Source organism: Denticeps clupeoides, chromosome 20, assembly GCF_900700375.1.
Source record: "Denticeps clupeoides chromosome 20, fDenClu1.1, whole genome shotgun sequence".
NCBI lineage: Eukaryota > Metazoa > Chordata > Actinopteri > Clupeiformes > Denticipitidae > Denticeps > Denticeps clupeoides.
In genome coordinates, this window is record NC_041726.1 from 4002697 (window position 1) to 4016144 (window position 13448).

Here is a 13448-nt window from a genome sequence, read left to right on the forward strand (position 1 = left end):
CAATTTTTTAATGAAAATATTTGAAATTCCTCTTAAATTAAACATAAGATTGTCTTTGGGAGCAAATCCACAACACATTTTAGTGATTAGGCCTCTCAAAAATTGTCGAATCCAATGCCTGACAGCCAATTAAGATTCCCAATCCTAGTAAGGCCAATGAACCATAGCCTCTGCAGGGCCAGTGGCGCAATGGATAACGCGTCTGACTACGGATCAGAAGATTCTAGGTTCGACTCCTGGCTGGCTCGTGCATTTGTGTTCTTTTTATCACTGCTTTAAAATTATTTTTTAAAGAGCTCAAATCCAATATCAATAAATGTCCCTTCTTCAAGACAGAGCATCTTTTTCCATGTAACTCCTTTGCTATTTAACACAGTGCATCCAGCGAATGTTTACCCTAAAAGGAGTGCTGGTGAGCTACTTAACTGTGAGTTAGTGTGGCCGTGATCGTATAGTGGTTAGTACTCTGCGTTGTGGCCGCAGCAACCCCGGTTCGAATCCGGGTCACGGCAGTCTTTGGATAGACAATTTTTTAATGAAAATATTTGAAAAATTCCTCTTAAATTAAACATAAGATTGTCTTTGGGAGCAAATCCACAACACATTTTAGTGTTTAGGCCTCTCAAAAAAAATTGTCGAATCCAATGCTTGACAGCCAATTAAGATTCCCAATCCTAGTAAGGCCAATGAACCATAGCATCTGCAGGGCCAGTGGCGCAATGGATAACGCGTCTGACTACGGATCAGAAGATTCTAGGTTCGACTCCTGGCTGGCTCGTGCATTTGTGTTCTTTTTATCACTGCTTTAAAATTATTTTTTAAAGAGCTCAAATCCAATATCAATAAATGTCCCTTCTTCAAGACAGAGCATCTTTTTCCATGTAACTCCTTTGCTATTTAACACAGTGCATCCAGCGAATGTTTACCCTAAAAGGAGTGCTGGTGAGCTACTTAACTGTGAGTTAGTGTGGCCGTGATCGTATAGTGGTTAGTACTCTGCGTTGTGGCCGCAGCAACCCCGGTTCGAATCCGGGTCACGGACAGTCTTTGGATAGACAATTTTTAATGAAAATATTTGAAAAATTCCTCTTAAATTAAACATAAGATTGTCTTTGGGAGCAAATCCACAACACATTTTAGTGTTTAGGCCTCTCAAAAAAATTGTCGAATCCAATGCCTGACAGCCAATTAAGATTCCCAATCCTAGTAAGGCCAATGAACCATAGCCTCTGCAGGGCCAGTGGCGCAATGGATAACGCGTCTGACTACGGATCAGAAGATTCTAGGTTCGACTCCTGGCTTGCTCGAGCATTTGTGTTCTTTTGATCATTGCTTTAAAATGATTTTTTAAAGAGCTGAAATCCAATATCAATAAATGTCCCTTCTTCAAGACAGAGCATCTTTTTCCATGTAACTCCTTTGCTATATAACACAGTGCATCCAGCGAATGTTTACCCTAAAAGGAGTGCTGGTGAGCTACTTAACTGTGAGTTAGTGTGGCCGTGATCGTATAGTGGTTAGTACTCTGCGTTGTGGCCGCAGCAACCCCGGTTCGAATCCGGGTCACGGCAGTCTTTGGATAGACAATTTTTTAATGAAAATATTTGAAAAATTCCTCTTAAATTATACATAAGATTGTCTTTGGGAGCAAATCCACAACACATTTTAGTGTTTAGGCCTCTAAAAAATTGTCGAATCCAATGCTTGACAGCCAATTAAGATTCCCAATCCTAGTAAGGCCAATGAACTATAGCATCTGCAAGGCCAGTGGCGCAATGGATAACGCGTCTGACTACGGATCAGAAGATTCTAGGTTCGACTCCTGGCTGGCTCGTGCATTTGTGTTCTTTTGATCATTGCTTTAAAATGATTTTTTAAAGAGCTCAAATCCAATATCAATAAATGTCCCTTCTTCAAGACAGAGCATCTTTTTCCATGTAACTCCTTTGCTATTTAACACAGTGCATCCAGCGAATGTTTACCCTAAAAGGAGTGCTGGTGAGCTACTTAACTGTGAGTTAGTGTGGCCGTGATCGTATAGTGGTTAGTACTCTGCGTTGTGGCCGCAGCAACCCCGGTTCAAATCCGGGTCACGGCAGTCTTTGGATAGATCAATTTTTTAATGAAAATATTTGAAAATTCCTCTTAAATTAAACATAAGATTGTCTTTGGGAGCAAATCCACAACACATTTTAGTGTTTAGGCCTCTCAAAAATTGTCGAATCCAATGCCTGACAGCCAATTAAGATTCCCAATCCTAGTAAGGCCAATGAACCATAGCCTCTGCAGGGCCAGTGGCGCAATGGATAACGCGTCTGACTACGGATCAGAAGATTCTAGGTTCGACTCCTGGCTGGCTCGAGCATTTGTGTTCTTTTGATCATTGCTTTAAAATGATTTTTTAAAGAGCTCAAATCCAATATCAATAAATGTCCCTTCTTCAAGACAGAGCATCTTTTTCCATGTAACTCCTTTGCTATTTAACACAGTGCATCCAGCGAATGTTTACCCTAAAAGGAGTGCTGGTGAGCTACTTAACTGTGAGTTAGTGTGGCCGTGATCGTATAGTGGTTAGTACTCTGCGTTGTGGCCGCAGCAACCCCGGTTCGAATCCGGGTCACGGCAGTCTTTGGATAGACAATTTTTTAATGAAAATATTTGAAATTCCTCTTAAATTAAACATAAGATTGTCTTTGGGAGCAAATCCACAACACATTTTAGTGTTTAGGCCTCTCAAAAATTGTCGAATCCAATGCCTGACAGCCAATTAAGATTCCCAATCCTAGTAAGGCCAATGAACCATAGCATCTGCAGGGCCAGTGGCGCAATGGATAACGCGTCTGACTACGGATCAGAAGATTCTAGGTTCGACTCCTGGCTGGCTCGTGCATTTGTGTTCTTTTGATCATTGCTTTAAAATGATTTTTTAAAGAGCTCAAATCCAATATCAATAAATGTCCCTTCTTCAAGACAGAGCATCTTTTTCCATGTAACTCCTTTGCTATTTAACACAGTGCATCCAGCGAATGTTTACCCTAAAAGGAGTGCTGGTGAGCTACTTAACTGTGAGTTAGTGTGGCCGTGATCGTATAGTGGTTAGTACTCTGCGTTGTGGCCGCAGCAACCCCGGTTCGAATCCGGGTCACGGCAGTCTTTGGATAGACAACTTTTTAATGAAAATATTTGAAAAATTCCTCTTAAATTAAACATAAGATTGTCTTTGGGAGCAAATCCACAACACATTTTAGTGTTTAGGCCTCTCAAAAAAAATTGTCGAATCCAATGCCTGACAGCCAATTAAGATTCCCAATCCTAGTAAGGCCAATGAACCATAGCCTCTGCAGGGCCAGTGGCGCAATGGATAACGCGTCTGACTACGGATCAGAAGATTCTAGGTTCGACTCCTGGCTGGCTCGTGCATTTGTGTTCTTTTGATCATTGCTTTAAAATGATTTTTTAAAGAGCTCAAATCCAATATCAATAAATGTCCCTTCTTCAAGACAGAGCATCTTTTTCCATGTAACTCCTTTGCTATTTAACACAGTGCATCCAGCGAATGTTTACCCTAAAAGGAGTGCTGGTGAGCTACTTAACTGTGAGTTAGTGTGGCCGTGATCGTATAGTTGTTAGTACTCTGCGTTGTGGCCGCAGCAACCCTGGTTCGAATCCGGGTCACGGCAGTCTTTGGATAGACAATTTTTTAATGAAAATATTTGAAAATTCCTCTTAAATTAAACATAAGATTGTCTTTGGGAGCAAATCCACAACACATTTTAGTGATTTAGGCCTCTCAAAAAATTGTCGAATCCAATGCCTGACAGCCAATTAAGATTCCCAATCCTAGTAAGGCCAATGAACCATAGCATCTGCAGGGCCAGTGGCGCAATGGATAACGCGTCTGACTACGGATCAGAAGATTCTAGGTTCGACTCCTGGCTGGCTCGTGCATTTGTGTTCTTTTGATCATTGCTTTAAAATGATTTTTTAAAGAGCTCAAATCCAATATCAATAAATGTCCCTTCTTCAAGACAGAGCATCTTTTTCCATGTAACTCCTTTGCTATTTAACACAGTGCATCCAGCGAATGTTTACCCTAAAAGGAGTGCTGGTGAGCTACTTAACTGTGAGTTAGTGTGGCCGTGATCGTATAGTGGTTAGTACTCTGCGTTGTGGCCGCAGCAACCCTGGTTCGAATCCGGGTCACGGCAGTCTTTGGATAGACAATTTTTTAATGAAAATATTTGAAATTCCTCTTAAATTAAACATAAGATTGTCTTTGGGAGCAAATCCACAACACATTTTAGTGTTTAGGCCTCTCAAAAATTGTCGAATCCAATGCCTGACAGCCAATTAAGATTCCCAATCCTAGTAAGGCCAATGAACCATAGCCTCTGCAGGGCCAGTGGCGCAATGGATAACGCGTCTGACTACGGATCAGAAGATTCTAGGTTCGACTCCTGGCTGGCTCGTGCATTTGTGTTCTTTTTATCACTGCTTTAAAATTATTTTTTAAAGAGCTCAAATCCAATATCAATAAATGTCCCTTCTTCAAGACAGAGCATCTTTTTCCATGTAACTCCTTTGCTATTTAACACAGTGCATCCAGCGAATGTTTACCCTAAAAGGAGTGCTGGTGAGCTACTTAACTGTGAGTTAGTGTGGCCGTGATCGTATAGTGGTTAGTACTCTGCGTTGTGGCCGCAGCAACCCCGGTTCGAATCCGGGTCACGGCAGTCTTTGGATAGACAATTTTTTAATGAAAATATTTGAAAAATTCCTCTTAAATTAAACATAAGATTGTCTTTGGGAGCAAATCCACAACACATTTTAGTGTTTAGGCCTTTAAAAAATTGTCGAATCCAATGCTTGACAGCCAATTAAGATTCCCAATCCTAGTAAGGCCAATGAACCATAGCCTCTGCAGGGCCAGTGGCGCAATGGATAACGCGTCTGACTACGGATCAGAAGATTCTAGGTTCGACTCCTGGCTGGCTCGTGCATTTGTGTTCTTTTTATCACTGCTTTAAAATTATTTTTTTAAAGAGCTCAAATCCAATATCAATAAATGTCCCTTCTTCAAGACAGAGCATCTTTTTCCATGTAACTCCTTTGCTATTTAACACAGTGCATCCAGCGAATGTTTACCCTAAAAGGAGTGCTGGTGAGCTACTTAACTGTGAGTTAGTGTGGCCGTGATTGTATAGTGGTTAGTACTCTGCGTTGTGGCCGCAGCAACCCCGGTTCGAATCCGGGTCACGACAGTCTTTGGATAGACAATTTTTTAATGAAAATATTTGAAAAATTCCTCTTAAATTATACATAAGATTGTCTTTGGGAGCAAATCCACAACACATTTTAGTGTTTAGGCCTCTCAAAAAAAATTGTCGAATCCAATGCCTGACAGCCAATTAAGATTCCCAATCCTAGTAAGGCCAATGAACCATAGCCTCTGCAGGGCCAGTGGCGCAATGGATAACGCGTCTGACTACGGATCAGAAGATTCTAGGTTCGACTCCTGGCTGGCTCGAGCATTTGTGTTCTTTTGATCATTGCTTTAAAATGATTTTTTAAAGAGCTCAAATCCAATATCAATAAATGTCCCTTCTTCAAGACAGAGCATCTTTTTCCATGTAACTCCTTTGCTATTAACACAGTGCATCCAGCGAATGTTTACCCTAAAAGGAGTGCTGGTGAGCTACTTAACTGTGAGTTAGTGTGGCCGTGATCGTATAGTGGTTAGTACTCTGCGTTGTGGCCGCAGCAACCCCGGTTCGAATCCGGGTCACGACAGTCTTTGGATAGACAATTTTTTAATGAAAATATTTGAAAAATTCCTCTTAAATTATACATAAGATTGTCTTTGGGAGCAAATCCACAACACATTTTAGTGTTTAGGCCTTTAAAAAATTGTCGAATCCAATGCTTGACAGCCAATTAAGATTCCCAATCCTAGTAAGGCCAATGAACTATAGCATCTGCAAGGCCAGTGGCGCAATGGATAACGCGTCTGACTACGGATCAGAAGATTCTAGGTTCGACTCCTGGCTGGCTCGTGCATTTGTGTTCTTTTGATCATTGCTTTAAAATGATTTTTTAAAGAGCTCAAATCCAATATCAATAAATGTCCCTTCTTCAAGACAGAGCATCTTTTTCCATGTAACTCCTTTGCTATTTAACACAGTGCATCCAGCGAATGTTTACCCTAAAAGGAGTACTGGTGAGCTACTTAACTGTGAGTTAGTGTGGCCGTGATCGTATAGTGGTTAGTACTCTGCGTTGTGGCCGCAGCAACCCCGGTTCGAATCCGGGTCACGGCAGTCTTTGGATAGACAATTTTTTAATGAAAATATTTGAAATTCCTCTTAAATTAAACATAAGATTGTCTTTGGGAGCAAATCCACAACACATTTTAGTGTTTAGGCCTCTCAAAAATTGTCGAATCCAATGCCTGACAGCCAATTAAGATTCCCAATCCTAGTAAGGCCAATGAACCATAGCCTCTGCAGGGCCAGTGGCGCAATGGATAACGCGTCTGACTACGGATCAGAAGATTCTAGGTTCGACTCCTGGCTGGCTCGAGCATTTGTGTTCTTTTGATCATTGCTTTAAAATGATTTTTTAAAGAGCTCAAATCCAATATCAATAAATGTCCCTTCTTCAAGACAGAGCATCTTTTTCCATGTAACTCCTTTGCTATTTAACACAGTGCATCCAGCGAATGTTTACCCTAAAAGGAGTGCTGGTGAGCTACTTAACTGTGAGTTAGTGTGGCCGTGATCGTATAGTGGTTAGTACTCTGCGTTGTGGCCGCAGCAACCCCGGTTCGAATCCGGGTCACGGCAGTCTTTGGATAGACAATTTTTTAATGAAAATATTTGAAAAATTCCTCTTAAATTAAACATAAGATTGTCTTTGGGAGCAAATCCACAACACATTTTAGTGTTTAGGCCTCTCAAAAAAAATTGTCGAATCCAATGCTTGACAGCCAATTAAGATTCCCAATCCTAGTAAGGCCAATGAACCATAGCATCTGCAGGGCCAGTGGCGCAATGGATAACGCGTCTGACTACGGATCAGAAGATTCTAGGTTCGACTCCTGGCTGGCTCGTGCATTTGTGTTCTTTTGATCATTGCTTTAAAATGATTTTTTAAAGAGCTCAAATCCAATATCAATAAATGTCCCTTCTTCAAGACAGAGCATCTTTTTCCATGTAACTCCTTTGCTATTTAACACAGTGCATCCAGCGAATGTTTACCCTAAAAGGAGTGCTGGTGAGCTACTTAACTGTGAGTTAGTGTGGCCGTGATCGTATAGTGGTTAGTACTCTGCGTTGTGGCCGCAGCAACCCCGGTTCGAATCCGGGTCACGGCAGTCTTTGGATAGACAACTTTTTAATGAAAATATTTGAAAAATTCCTCTTAAATTAAACATAAGATTGTCTTTGGGAGCAAATCCACAACACATTTTAGTGTTTAGGCCTTTAAAAAATTGTCGAATCCAATGCTTGACAGCCAATTAAGATTCCCAATCCTAGTAAGGCCAATGAACTATAGCATCTGCAGGGCCAGTGGCGCAATGGATAACGCGTCTGACTACGGATCAGAAGATTCTAGGTTCGACTCCTGGCTGGCTCGTGCATTTGTGTTCTTTTGATCATTGCTTTAAAATGATTTTTTAAAGAGCTCAAATCCAATATCAATAAATGTCCCTTCTTCAAGACAGAGCATCTTTTTCCATGTAACTCCTTTGCTATTTAACACAGTGCATCCAGCGAATGTTTACCCTAAAAGGAGTGCTGGTGAGCTACTTAACTGTGAGTTAGTGTGGCCGTGATCGTATAGTGGTTAGTACTCTGCGTTGTGGCCGCAGCAACCCCGGTTCGAATCCGGGTCACGGCAGTCTTTGGATAGACAATTTTTTAATGAAAATATTTGAAAATTCCTCTTAAATTAAACATAAGATTGTCTTTGGGAGCAAATCCACAACACATTTTAGTGTTTAGGCCTCTCAAAAATTGTCGAATCCAATGCCTGACAGCCAATTAAGATTCCCAATCCTAGTAAGGCCAATGAACCATAGCCTCTGCAGGGCCAGTGGCGCAATGGATAACGCGTCTGACTACGGATCAGAAGATTCTAGGTTCGACTCCTGGCTGGCTCGAGCATTTGTGTTCTTTTGATCATTGCTTTAAAATGATTTTTTAAAGAGCTCAAATCCAATATCAATAAATGTCCCTTCTTCAAGACAGAGCATCTTTTTCCATGTAACTCCTTTGCTATATAACACAGTGCATCCAGCGAATGTTTACCCTAAAAGGAGTGCTGGTGAGCTACTTAACTGTGAGTTAGTGCAGCTGTGATCGTATAGTGGTTAGTACTCTGCGTTGTGGCCGCAGCAACCCCGGTTCGAATCCGGGTCACGGCAGTCTTTGGATAGACAATTTTTTAATGAAAATATTTGAAAAATTCCTCTTAAATTATACATAAGATTGTCTTTGGGAGCAAATCCACAACACATTTTAGTGTTTAGGCCTTTAAAAAATTGTCGAATCCAATGCTTGACAGCCAATTAAGATTCCCAATCCTAGTAAGGCCAATGAACTATAGCATCTGCAGGGCCAGTGGCGCAATGGATAACGCGTCTGACTACGGATCAGAAGATTCTAGGTTCGACTCCTGGCTGGCTCGTGCATTTGTGTTCTTTTGATCATTGCTTTAAAATGATTTTTTAAAGAGCTCAAATCCAATATCAATAAATGTCCCTTCTTCAAGACAGAGCATCTTTTTCCATGTAACTCCTTTGCTATTTAACACAGTGCATCCAGCGAATGTTTACCCTAAAAGGAGTGCTGGTGAGCTACTTAACTGTGAGTTAGTGTGGCCGTGATCGTATAGTGGTTAGTACTCTGCGTTGTGGCCGCAGCAACCCCGGTTCGAATCCGGGTCACGGCAGTCTTTGGATAGACAACTTTTTAATGAAAATATTTGAAAAATTCCTCTTAAATTAAACATAAGATTGTCTTTGGGAGCAAATCCACAACACATTTTAGTGTTTAGGCCTCTCAAAAAAATTGTCGAATCCAATGCCTGACAGCCAATTAAGATTCCCAATCCTAGTAAGGCCAATGAACCATAGCCTCTGCAGGGCCAGTGGCGCAATGGATAACGCGTCTGACTACGGATCAGAAGATTCTAGGTTCGACTCCTGGCTGGCTCGAGCATTTGTGTTCTTTTGATCATTGCTTTAAAATGATTTTTTAAAGAGCTCAAATCCAATATCAATAAATGTCCCTTCTTCAAGACAGAGCATCTTTTTCCATGTAACTCCTTTGCTATTTAACACAGTGCATCCAGCGAATGTTTACCCTAAAAGGAGTGCTGGTGAGCTACTTAACTGTGAGTTAGTGTGGCCGTGATCGTATAGTGGTTAGTACTCTGCGTTGTGGCCGCAGCAACCCCGGTTCGAATCCGGGTCACGGCAGTCTTTGGATAGACAACTTTTTAATGAAAATATTTGAAAAATTCCTCTTAAATTAAACATAAGATTGTCTTTGGGAGCAAATCCACAACACATTTTAGTGTTTAGGCCTCTCAAAAAAAATTGTCGAATCCAATGCCTGACAGCCAATTAAGATTCCCAATCCTAGTAAGGCCAATGAACCATAGCCTCTGCAGGGCCAGTGGCGCAATGGATAACGCGTCTGACTACGGATCAGAAGATTCTAGGTTCGACTCCTGGCTGGCTCGAGCATTTGTGTTCTTTTGATCATTGCTTTAAAATGATTTTTTAAAGAGCTCAAATCCAATATCAATAAATGTCCCTTCTTCAAGACAGAGCATCTTTTTCCATGTAACTCCTTTGCTATTTAACACAGTGCATCCAGCGAATGTTTACCCTAAAAGGAGTGCTGGTGAGCTACTTAACTGTGAGTTAGTGTGGCCGTGATCGTATAGTGGTTAGTACTCTGCGTTGTGGCCGCAGCAACCCCGGTTCGAATCCGGGTCACGGCAGTCTTTGGATAGACAATTTTTTAATGAAAATATTTGAAATTCCTCTTAAATTAAACATAAGATTGTCTTTGGGAGCAAATCCACAACACATTTTAGTGTTTAGGCCTCTCAAAAAATTGTCGAATCCAATGCTTGACAGCCAATTAAGATTCCCAATCCTAGTAAGGCCAATGAACCATAGCATCTGCAGGGCCAGTGGCGCAATGGATAACGCGTCTGACTACGGATCAGAAGATTCTAGGTTCGACTCCTGGCTGGCTCGTGCATTTGTGTTCTTTTTATCACTGCTTTAAAATTATTTTTTAAAGAGCTCAAATCCAATATCAATAAATGTCCCTTCTTCAAGACAGAGCATCTTTTTCCATGTAACTCCTTTGCTATTTAACACAGTGCATCCAGCGAATGTTTACCCTAAAAGGAGTGCTGGTGAGCTACTTAACTGTGAGTTAGTGTGGCCGTGATCGTATAGTGGTTAGTACTCTGCGTTGTGGCCGCAGCAACCCCGGTTCGAATCCGGGTCACGGCAGTCTTTGGATAGACAACTTTTTAATGAAAATATTTGAAAAATTCCTCTTAAATTAAACATAAGATTGTCTTTGGGAGCAAATCCACAACACATTTTAGTGTTTAGGCCTCTCAAAAAAATTGTCGAATCCAATGCCTGACAGCCAATTAAGATTCCCAATCCTAGTAAGGCCAATGAACCATAGCCTCTGCAGGGCCAGTGGCGCAATGGATAACGCGTCTGACTACGGATCAGAAGATTCTAGGTTCGACTCCTGGCTGGCTCGTGCATTTGTGTTCTTTTTATCACTGCTTTAAAATTATTTTTTAAAGAGCTCAAATCCAATATCAATAAATGTCCCTTCTTCAAGACAGAGCATCTTTTTCCATGTAACTCCTTTGCTATTTAACACAGTGCATCCAGCGAATGTTTACCCTAAAAGGAGTGCTGGTGAGCTACTTAACTGTGAGTTAGTGTGGCCGTGATCGTATAGTGGTTAGTACTCTGCGTTGTGGCCGCAGCAACCCCGGTTCGAATCCGGGTCATGGCAGTCTTTGGATAGACAACTTTTTAATGAAAATATTTGAAAAATTCCTCTTAAATTAAACATAAGATTGTCTTTGGGAGCAAATCCACAACACATTTTAGTGTTTAGGCCTCTATAAAAAAATTGTCGAATCCAATGCCTGACAGCCAATTAAGATTCCCAATCCTAGTAAGGCCAATGAACCATAGCCTCTGCAGGGCCAGTGGCGCAATGGATAACGCGTCTGACTACGGATCAGAAGATTCTAGGTTCGACTCCTGGCTGGCTCGAGCATTTGTGTTCTTTTGATCATTGCTTTAAAATGATTTTTTAAAGAGCTCAAATCCAATATCAATAAATGTCCCTTCTTCAAGACAGAGCATCTTTTTCCATGTAACTCCTTTGCTATTTAACACAGTGCATCCAGCGAATGTTTACCCTAAAAGGAGTGCTGGTGAGCTACTTAACTGTGAGTTAGTGTGGCCGTGATCGTATAGTGGTTAGTACTCTGCGTTGTGGCCGCAGCAACCCCGGTTCGAATCCGGGTCACGGCAGTCTTTGGATAGACAATTTTTTAATGAAAATATTTGAAATTCCTCTTAAATTAAACATAAGATTGTCTTTGGGAGCAAATCCACAACACATTTTAGTGTTTAGGCCTTAAAAAAATTGTCGAATCCAATGCTTGACAGCCAATTAAGATTCCCAATCCTAGTAAGGCCAATGAACCATAGCATCTGCAGGGCCAGTGGCGCAATGGATAACGCGTCTGACTACGGATCAGAAGATTCTAGGTTCGACTCCTGGCTGGCTCGTGCATTTGTGTTCTTTTTATCACTGCTTTAAAATTATTTTTTAAAGAGCTCAAATCCAATATCAATAAATGTCCCTTCTTCAAGACAGAGCATCTTTTTCCATGTAACTCCTTTGCTATTTAACACAGTGCATCCAGCGAATGTTTACCCTAAAAGGAGTGCTGGTGAGCTACTTAACTGTGAGTTAGTGTGGCCGTGATCGTATAGTGGTTAGTACTCTGCGTTGTGGCCGCAGCAACCCCGGTTCGAATCCGGGTCACGGCAGTCTTTGGATAGACAACTTTTTAATGAAAATATTGGAAAAATTCCTCTTAAATTAAACATAAGATTGTCTTTGGGAGCAAATCCACAACACATTTTAGTGTTTAGGCCTCTCAAAAAAAATTGTCGAATCCAATGCTTGACAGCCAATTAAGATTCCCAATCCTAGTAAGGCCAATGAACCATAGCCTCTGCAGGGCCAGTGGCGCAATGGATAACGCGTCTGACTACGGATCAGAAGATTCTAGGTTCGACTCCTGGCTGGCTCGAGCATTTGTGTTCTTTTGATCATTGCTTTAAAATGATTTTTTAAAGAGCTCAAATCCAATATCAATAAATGTCCCTTCTTCAAGACAGAGCATCTTTTTCCATGTAACTCCTTTGCTATTTAACACAGTGCATCCAGCGAATGTTTACCCTAAAAGGAGTGCTGGTGAGCTACTTAACTGTGAGTTAGTGTGGCCGTGATCGTATAGTGGTTAGTACTCTGCGTTGTGGCCGCAGCAACCCCGGTTCGAATCCGGGTCACGGCAGTCTTTAGATAGACAATTTTTTAATGAAAATATTGGAAAAATTCCTCTTAAATTAAACATAAGATTGTCTTTGGGAGCAAATCCACAACACATTTTAGTGTTTAGGCCTCTCAAAAATTGTCGAATCCAATGCCTGACAGCCAATTAAGATTCCCAATCCTAGTAAGGCCAATGAACCATAGCCTCTGCAGGGCCAGTGGCGCAATGGATAACGCGTCTGACTACGGATCAGAAGATTCTAGGTTCGACTCCTGGCTGGCTCGAGCATTTGTGTTCTTTTGATCATTGCTTTAAAATGATTTTTTAAAGAGCTCAAATCCAATATCAATAAATGTCCCTTCTTCAAGACAGAGCATCTTTTTCCATGTAACTCCTTTGCTATTTAACACAGTGCATCCAGCGAATGTTTACCCTAAAAGGAGTGCTGGTGAGCTACTTAACTGTGAGTTAGTGTGGCCGTGATCGTATAGTTGTTAGTACTCTGCGTTGTGGCCGCAGCAACCCTGGTTCGAATCCGAGTCACGGCAGTCTTTGGATAGACAATTTTTTAATGAAAATATTTGAAATTCCTCTTAAATTAAACATAAGATTGTCTTTGGGAGCAAATCCACAACACATTTTAGTGTTTAGGCCTCTCAAAAATTGTCGAATCCAATGCCTGACAGCCAATTAAGATTCCCAATCCTAGTAAGGCCAATGAACCATAGCCTCTGCAGGGCCAGTGGCGCAATGGATAACGCGTCTGACTACGGATCAGAAGATTCTAGGTTCGACTCCTGGCTGGCTTGAGCATTTGT

The 13448-nt window shown here is 41.3% G+C and overlaps 48 non-coding genes across 48 annotated transcripts; all 48 read left to right on the forward strand.

Moving 5' to 3' along the window:
- The first annotated feature begins 175 nt into the window (after nt 1–175).
- trnar-acg (transfer RNA arginine (anticodon ACG)) lies at nt 176–248 on the forward strand. Its single transcript has one exon. It is a non-coding gene; the product is annotated as a tRNA-Arg (tRNA).
- A 192-nt stretch (nt 249–440) lies between these two features.
- Nucleotides 441–512, forward strand: trnah-gug (transfer RNA histidin (anticodon GUG)). The gene has a single exon. It is a non-coding gene; the product is annotated as a tRNA-His (tRNA).
- A 193-nt stretch (nt 513–705) lies between these two features.
- trnar-acg (transfer RNA arginine (anticodon ACG)) lies at nt 706–778 on the forward strand. The gene has a single exon. It is a non-coding gene; the product is annotated as a tRNA-Arg (tRNA).
- A 192-nt stretch (nt 779–970) lies between these two features.
- Nucleotides 971–1043, forward strand: trnah-gug (transfer RNA histidin (anticodon GUG)). The gene has a single exon. It is a non-coding gene; the product is annotated as a tRNA-His (tRNA).
- A 191-nt stretch (nt 1044–1234) lies between these two features.
- trnar-acg (transfer RNA arginine (anticodon ACG)) lies at nt 1235–1307 on the forward strand. Its single transcript has one exon. It is a non-coding gene; the product is annotated as a tRNA-Arg (tRNA).
- Nucleotides 1308–1499: 192 nt separating this feature from the next.
- Nucleotides 1500–1571, forward strand: trnah-gug (transfer RNA histidin (anticodon GUG)). The gene has a single exon. It is a non-coding gene; the product is annotated as a tRNA-His (tRNA).
- Nucleotides 1572–2026: 455 nt separating this feature from the next.
- On the forward strand, nt 2027–2098 carry trnah-gug (transfer RNA histidin (anticodon GUG)). The gene has a single exon. It is a non-coding gene; the product is annotated as a tRNA-His (tRNA).
- A 190-nt stretch (nt 2099–2288) lies between these two features.
- Nucleotides 2289–2361, forward strand: trnar-acg (transfer RNA arginine (anticodon ACG)). The gene has a single exon. It is a non-coding gene; the product is annotated as a tRNA-Arg (tRNA).
- Nucleotides 2362–2553: 192 nt separating this feature from the next.
- Nucleotides 2554–2625, forward strand: trnah-gug (transfer RNA histidin (anticodon GUG)). Its single transcript has one exon. It is a non-coding gene; the product is annotated as a tRNA-His (tRNA).
- A 188-nt stretch (nt 2626–2813) lies between these two features.
- trnar-acg (transfer RNA arginine (anticodon ACG)) lies at nt 2814–2886 on the forward strand. The gene has a single exon. It is a non-coding gene; the product is annotated as a tRNA-Arg (tRNA).
- Nucleotides 2887–3078: 192 nt separating this feature from the next.
- On the forward strand, nt 3079–3150 carry trnah-gug (transfer RNA histidin (anticodon GUG)). The gene has a single exon. It is a non-coding gene; the product is annotated as a tRNA-His (tRNA).
- A 193-nt stretch (nt 3151–3343) lies between these two features.
- On the forward strand, nt 3344–3416 carry trnar-acg (transfer RNA arginine (anticodon ACG)). The gene has a single exon. It is a non-coding gene; the product is annotated as a tRNA-Arg (tRNA).
- Nucleotides 3417–3608: 192 nt separating this feature from the next.
- trnah-gug (transfer RNA histidin (anticodon GUG)) lies at nt 3609–3680 on the forward strand. The gene has a single exon. It is a non-coding gene; the product is annotated as a tRNA-His (tRNA).
- A 191-nt stretch (nt 3681–3871) lies between these two features.
- On the forward strand, nt 3872–3944 carry trnar-acg (transfer RNA arginine (anticodon ACG)). Its single transcript has one exon. It is a non-coding gene; the product is annotated as a tRNA-Arg (tRNA).
- Nucleotides 3945–4136: 192 nt separating this feature from the next.
- Nucleotides 4137–4208, forward strand: trnah-gug (transfer RNA histidin (anticodon GUG)). Its single transcript has one exon. It is a non-coding gene; the product is annotated as a tRNA-His (tRNA).
- Nucleotides 4209–4396: 188 nt separating this feature from the next.
- Nucleotides 4397–4469, forward strand: trnar-acg (transfer RNA arginine (anticodon ACG)). The gene has a single exon. It is a non-coding gene; the product is annotated as a tRNA-Arg (tRNA).
- A 192-nt stretch (nt 4470–4661) lies between these two features.
- On the forward strand, nt 4662–4733 carry trnah-gug (transfer RNA histidin (anticodon GUG)). Its single transcript has one exon. It is a non-coding gene; the product is annotated as a tRNA-His (tRNA).
- A 190-nt stretch (nt 4734–4923) lies between these two features.
- On the forward strand, nt 4924–4996 carry trnar-acg (transfer RNA arginine (anticodon ACG)). Its single transcript has one exon. It is a non-coding gene; the product is annotated as a tRNA-Arg (tRNA).
- Nucleotides 4997–5189: 193 nt separating this feature from the next.
- Nucleotides 5190–5261, forward strand: trnah-gug (transfer RNA histidin (anticodon GUG)). Its single transcript has one exon. It is a non-coding gene; the product is annotated as a tRNA-His (tRNA).
- Nucleotides 5262–5454: 193 nt separating this feature from the next.
- On the forward strand, nt 5455–5527 carry trnar-acg (transfer RNA arginine (anticodon ACG)). Its single transcript has one exon. It is a non-coding gene; the product is annotated as a tRNA-Arg (tRNA).
- A 191-nt stretch (nt 5528–5718) lies between these two features.
- trnah-gug (transfer RNA histidin (anticodon GUG)) lies at nt 5719–5790 on the forward strand. The gene has a single exon. It is a non-coding gene; the product is annotated as a tRNA-His (tRNA).
- A 455-nt stretch (nt 5791–6245) lies between these two features.
- Nucleotides 6246–6317, forward strand: trnah-gug (transfer RNA histidin (anticodon GUG)). The gene has a single exon. It is a non-coding gene; the product is annotated as a tRNA-His (tRNA).
- A 188-nt stretch (nt 6318–6505) lies between these two features.
- trnar-acg (transfer RNA arginine (anticodon ACG)) lies at nt 6506–6578 on the forward strand. The gene has a single exon. It is a non-coding gene; the product is annotated as a tRNA-Arg (tRNA).
- A 192-nt stretch (nt 6579–6770) lies between these two features.
- Nucleotides 6771–6842, forward strand: trnah-gug (transfer RNA histidin (anticodon GUG)). The gene has a single exon. It is a non-coding gene; the product is annotated as a tRNA-His (tRNA).
- A 193-nt stretch (nt 6843–7035) lies between these two features.
- Nucleotides 7036–7108, forward strand: trnar-acg (transfer RNA arginine (anticodon ACG)). Its single transcript has one exon. It is a non-coding gene; the product is annotated as a tRNA-Arg (tRNA).
- Nucleotides 7109–7300: 192 nt separating this feature from the next.
- trnah-gug (transfer RNA histidin (anticodon GUG)) lies at nt 7301–7372 on the forward strand. The gene has a single exon. It is a non-coding gene; the product is annotated as a tRNA-His (tRNA).
- A 190-nt stretch (nt 7373–7562) lies between these two features.
- trnar-acg (transfer RNA arginine (anticodon ACG)) lies at nt 7563–7635 on the forward strand. Its single transcript has one exon. It is a non-coding gene; the product is annotated as a tRNA-Arg (tRNA).
- A 192-nt stretch (nt 7636–7827) lies between these two features.
- trnah-gug (transfer RNA histidin (anticodon GUG)) lies at nt 7828–7899 on the forward strand. The gene has a single exon. It is a non-coding gene; the product is annotated as a tRNA-His (tRNA).
- Nucleotides 7900–8088: 189 nt separating this feature from the next.
- Nucleotides 8089–8161, forward strand: trnar-acg (transfer RNA arginine (anticodon ACG)). Its single transcript has one exon. It is a non-coding gene; the product is annotated as a tRNA-Arg (tRNA).
- A 192-nt stretch (nt 8162–8353) lies between these two features.
- trnah-gug (transfer RNA histidin (anticodon GUG)) lies at nt 8354–8425 on the forward strand. The gene has a single exon. It is a non-coding gene; the product is annotated as a tRNA-His (tRNA).
- Nucleotides 8426–8615: 190 nt separating this feature from the next.
- trnar-acg (transfer RNA arginine (anticodon ACG)) lies at nt 8616–8688 on the forward strand. Its single transcript has one exon. It is a non-coding gene; the product is annotated as a tRNA-Arg (tRNA).
- Nucleotides 8689–8880: 192 nt separating this feature from the next.
- trnah-gug (transfer RNA histidin (anticodon GUG)) lies at nt 8881–8952 on the forward strand. The gene has a single exon. It is a non-coding gene; the product is annotated as a tRNA-His (tRNA).
- A 192-nt stretch (nt 8953–9144) lies between these two features.
- trnar-acg (transfer RNA arginine (anticodon ACG)) lies at nt 9145–9217 on the forward strand. The gene has a single exon. It is a non-coding gene; the product is annotated as a tRNA-Arg (tRNA).
- Nucleotides 9218–9409: 192 nt separating this feature from the next.
- trnah-gug (transfer RNA histidin (anticodon GUG)) lies at nt 9410–9481 on the forward strand. Its single transcript has one exon. It is a non-coding gene; the product is annotated as a tRNA-His (tRNA).
- Nucleotides 9482–9674: 193 nt separating this feature from the next.
- trnar-acg (transfer RNA arginine (anticodon ACG)) lies at nt 9675–9747 on the forward strand. The gene has a single exon. It is a non-coding gene; the product is annotated as a tRNA-Arg (tRNA).
- Nucleotides 9748–9939: 192 nt separating this feature from the next.
- Nucleotides 9940–10011, forward strand: trnah-gug (transfer RNA histidin (anticodon GUG)). Its single transcript has one exon. It is a non-coding gene; the product is annotated as a tRNA-His (tRNA).
- A 189-nt stretch (nt 10012–10200) lies between these two features.
- trnar-acg (transfer RNA arginine (anticodon ACG)) lies at nt 10201–10273 on the forward strand. The gene has a single exon. It is a non-coding gene; the product is annotated as a tRNA-Arg (tRNA).
- Nucleotides 10274–10465: 192 nt separating this feature from the next.
- On the forward strand, nt 10466–10537 carry trnah-gug (transfer RNA histidin (anticodon GUG)). The gene has a single exon. It is a non-coding gene; the product is annotated as a tRNA-His (tRNA).
- Nucleotides 10538–10729: 192 nt separating this feature from the next.
- trnar-acg (transfer RNA arginine (anticodon ACG)) lies at nt 10730–10802 on the forward strand. Its single transcript has one exon. It is a non-coding gene; the product is annotated as a tRNA-Arg (tRNA).
- A 192-nt stretch (nt 10803–10994) lies between these two features.
- trnah-gug (transfer RNA histidin (anticodon GUG)) lies at nt 10995–11066 on the forward strand. The gene has a single exon. It is a non-coding gene; the product is annotated as a tRNA-His (tRNA).
- Nucleotides 11067–11259: 193 nt separating this feature from the next.
- trnar-acg (transfer RNA arginine (anticodon ACG)) lies at nt 11260–11332 on the forward strand. The gene has a single exon. It is a non-coding gene; the product is annotated as a tRNA-Arg (tRNA).
- A 192-nt stretch (nt 11333–11524) lies between these two features.
- trnah-gug (transfer RNA histidin (anticodon GUG)) lies at nt 11525–11596 on the forward strand. The gene has a single exon. It is a non-coding gene; the product is annotated as a tRNA-His (tRNA).
- A 188-nt stretch (nt 11597–11784) lies between these two features.
- On the forward strand, nt 11785–11857 carry trnar-acg (transfer RNA arginine (anticodon ACG)). Its single transcript has one exon. It is a non-coding gene; the product is annotated as a tRNA-Arg (tRNA).
- Nucleotides 11858–12049: 192 nt separating this feature from the next.
- trnah-gug (transfer RNA histidin (anticodon GUG)) lies at nt 12050–12121 on the forward strand. The gene has a single exon. It is a non-coding gene; the product is annotated as a tRNA-His (tRNA).
- Nucleotides 12122–12314: 193 nt separating this feature from the next.
- trnar-acg (transfer RNA arginine (anticodon ACG)) lies at nt 12315–12387 on the forward strand. Its single transcript has one exon. It is a non-coding gene; the product is annotated as a tRNA-Arg (tRNA).
- A 192-nt stretch (nt 12388–12579) lies between these two features.
- Nucleotides 12580–12651, forward strand: trnah-gug (transfer RNA histidin (anticodon GUG)). The gene has a single exon. It is a non-coding gene; the product is annotated as a tRNA-His (tRNA).
- Nucleotides 12652–12841: 190 nt separating this feature from the next.
- trnar-acg (transfer RNA arginine (anticodon ACG)) lies at nt 12842–12914 on the forward strand. The gene has a single exon. It is a non-coding gene; the product is annotated as a tRNA-Arg (tRNA).
- Nucleotides 12915–13366: 452 nt separating this feature from the next.
- On the forward strand, nt 13367–13439 carry trnar-acg (transfer RNA arginine (anticodon ACG)). The gene has a single exon. It is a non-coding gene; the product is annotated as a tRNA-Arg (tRNA).
- The last annotated feature ends 9 nt before the right edge of the window (nt 13440–13448 follow it).